Raw genomic sequence first — 3,404 nt, forward strand, 5'->3', positions numbered from 1 at the left:
TTTTTTTCTTTTAGGGTTTTATATATGTCTCACCTTTGCCTTCTTGCTTGCATGGCTTCTGCTGAGAAGTCAGAGCTTAATCTGATTTGCTTGCCTTTTAAGTGACACTTCTCTTTTCCCTGGCTGCTTTTAGGATTTTCTCCTTGTCTTTGATTTTGGAGAGCTTGATTATGATATATCTCGGTTATTTTCTTTTGGGGTCTATCCTTCCTGGGGCTCTTTCAGCTTCTTGAATGTTTATCTTATCATCCTTCATGATATTAGGAAAATTTTCTTCCAGTAGCTCTTCAACTGTCTCTTCCGTGGACTTCTGTGATTCTTCCTGTTCTGGAATGCCAATAATTCTTAAGTCATTTCTCTTCATGTTATCCAGCATGAATCTTAGACTCTTCAGATATTTTTAATCCTATCTTAGCAGTATTGAAAGATTTGTCTTCCAGTTCACTGGTTCTGGCTTCCCTCTCTTCAATTCTGCTCCTTTGCCCTTTCAGTGTATTGTCCATTTCTGATATTATACTATTAATCATCTAGACTACTTTTTGCAAGTTTTTCATTGTTTCCCAATGACGTATCTATCTTGTTTGACTGCTCCTGTAGCACTTTCCTGACTTCTTCCTTATTTTCCTCCACTCCTTTTCGGAACATTTGAATTTGCTTCCATATTATTCTTCTGGATTCTTTCTCAAGCAGATCCAGAGCCTGCTCTTCTATTGGAAAGTCTGTGTCTGCTTCCAGCTCATTTGTCTCAGTTACTTTTTTCTGTTTTTGGACATGTGTTGATATCTTTAATTGTATTTTCTTAGACATTTTCAACAGTTATGTGAGTTTTTAATGCTTAAATGGATGTATGTTGCTTTTTGTTAAGCTTGCTGAGTATCTCCTGGTGGATATGATCTGGAGATAGGCTTCCCTTTTCACATGTAATGCCTAGCAACTGGTTTTGGTTCTTGTCCTGGTGGGGTACTATAGGGTATGCTTTTAGCTTTGCTATATGAGCATAGTTGCTGTCTTTTCTTGGGTAAGGTAGGGGGAGAAAGCTCCCACCTCCGGGAGAAGAGTGAGGCCAAAAGGACCAAAGACAGAAACAATATAAAAGCAGAGACAGAAACCACCAATCAAAAATAAAATTGTGATTGACACTGTTCACTGTCCTTTGCTGTGCAAAGGGTCCCGCCTAGGTAAACTATGGGGTTGGTTCCCAGGGTCAAAAAGTCATAAGAAGCCACCTGCAAGTTTCCTCTCTGTGCTGTTGAAAAACTGTGGGTGTACTGCTGGACCCTTTTGGGGTGTGCTCCTGCCTGCCTGAAGGCATCTGGGCTGTGTAGTGAGGGCTTGATCAGGGTGAAGAGGAGAGATACGTGAAAAATGAAAAGTGAAAGATGAAAAATTGGTCACATCTCTCCCTTCAGAAGCACTGCTCCGCGGTGGCTTCTAGCACTGGGTAGCTAGCTCCTTTTGGCTGTGGCCCTGCCCTCCAGCATGAGAACTTCTGGCTGCCTGCCACCATGGCTGGATACCTCAGACTCAGGGTATCTCACAAGGATGCCACCTTCAAGATCAATTTATGAAAACTGGAGGTACAGCCTTAAAATAGAATGTGGACGTAAATACCCAGAAGCACCCACTTTGTAAGATTTGTAATAAAACTTAATATGAATGGAGTGAATCGTTCTAATGGAGCGGTGGACCCAAGAGCCATATCAGTGCTAGCAAAATGGCAGAATTCATATAGCATCAAAGTTGTCCTGCAAGAGCTCCAGCACCTTATGATGCCTAAAGAAAATATGGAAGTCCCTCAAGTACCTGAAGGACGGTGTTACAACAATTAATCAAAAAGAAAAACCACAGGCCCTCCCCTATCCCCACCCCCATTCGATTTAAGCAGTCTTCATTTTCCACAGTACTAAATTTTCCAGATATGTTTCATGAACCTCAAAGTACTGGAAAGAAAGCTCCCATTCAAGGGCAAGTTATCTTAAGATACTGTAAATGATGCTAATTTTGTGTCCATTTGAAATATATAAGTTGTGCTATAACAACAACAACAAACCCTTCCTTTAGGAAGCTTTCATTCTATTGGGAGGAGACCGACAATATATAAGTACGTAGAATACAGAGGATGTCAGGTATATGCAACAGAAAAAAAAATAAAGGAAAGGGAATCTAGAGTAATGGGAGGCAAAGTGAGTTACAATATTAAATAAGGTGCTTACAGAAGATGTCACAATAATGTTTCAGGTGAGCCAAGGAGAAGAAGAGGCAAATTCTTTGGTTTATCTGGAAGGAGCATGTTTTAATCAGAGAAAAGAAAAAGTGCAAAAGTCCAAAGGTAGAAACATGCCTGGCCATATTGCAGGAATAACAAAGAAATCATTGAGAAAGAAGAAATGAAAGAAGTCCCTTTCCTCTGAGATGAAAAGTCAATGAAAGGTTTTGAGCAGAAAAGTGGTGATGGTTTGATTAAACTTTAGAAAGAAGCATTTTGGTGGCTATTTTGAGAATAATAATGTTCCTTCTTGTGCTACATTTAAACCTTGTACATGCTTCTACTGGGACAATCAGACATCATGCTTTAAATTGGTGATCACACCTATTAGACCATGAGAGGTTATTGAAAGGAAAAAATGACTTATTTATCTCCAGTGTCTTAAACATAATTGTGGTTGTAGTGTGCCAATGAAATCAGTTCTGACTCAGAGTGACCCTGTATAGGGTTTCTGAGGCTGTAAATCTCTACAGGAGCAGAAAGCCAACAATAACTGACTACATCAACAGGGCTCCCCTAAGACACACAGTAGATGATCAATAAATGTCAAATGAATAAATATACTTTCACTGAAAATCTGGCATAGGTAAGACAAGTAAGATGATTTATCTTCTCAGCTACTTAAAAAAAAAATTAAATAGATATTATTACAATAATATATTTAAACTTTCACACTTACAAAGTGTTTCAAAACATTTAAACATTCAGACTTTCATAATTATGACTATGAGAGGGCAATGTGGTTGTATGTGTCTATTTTTTAAAAAAAGAAAATACTTTTCTTAATTGACAGACAAGAAAGCTATACACTAGACTGCTCCCCCCAAATACAGTAGTAGTCTAGGCTATTACTAAAGCAGCAGCTCAAAGCTTCATTTACTCCTCCCTTAGCTTTCTATTGCAATTAGGAAACAAATTCTGTGAAATCAATTCTTGTTCGAATCTGTCTGAAATTAGTCTATGTGCTACAAAAGGACCAAGGTCAGTTTCAATGTTAATTTTCCTTTTTCAAAATACCCAGACCAGTGTTTAGTTCCGATGGGAAAGGGAACTAGAGGATGAGGCGAATACATTGTATGCATAATTAAAGGTTCACTTTATGATATATTTCCAAAAGAAATTCTAAATTCTTAATATA

The 3,404-nt window shown here is 38.2% G+C and overlaps 1 protein-coding gene across 1 annotated transcript in view; it reads right to left on the bottom strand.

The window, feature by feature from the left end:
• Positions 1–3,404, bottom strand: part of CDKL2 (cyclin-dependent kinase-like 2 (CDC2-related kinase)) — a 92,611-nt gene that overhangs the window by 19,295 nt on the left and 69,912 nt on the right. The window lies entirely within an intron of this gene.

The sequence above is a fragment of the Chrysochloris asiatica genome, unplaced genomic scaffold (assembly GCF_000296735.1).
Source record: "Chrysochloris asiatica unplaced genomic scaffold, ChrAsi1.0 scaffold00169, whole genome shotgun sequence".
Classification (NCBI taxonomy): domain Eukaryota; kingdom Metazoa; phylum Chordata; class Mammalia; order Afrosoricida; family Chrysochloridae; genus Chrysochloris; species Chrysochloris asiatica.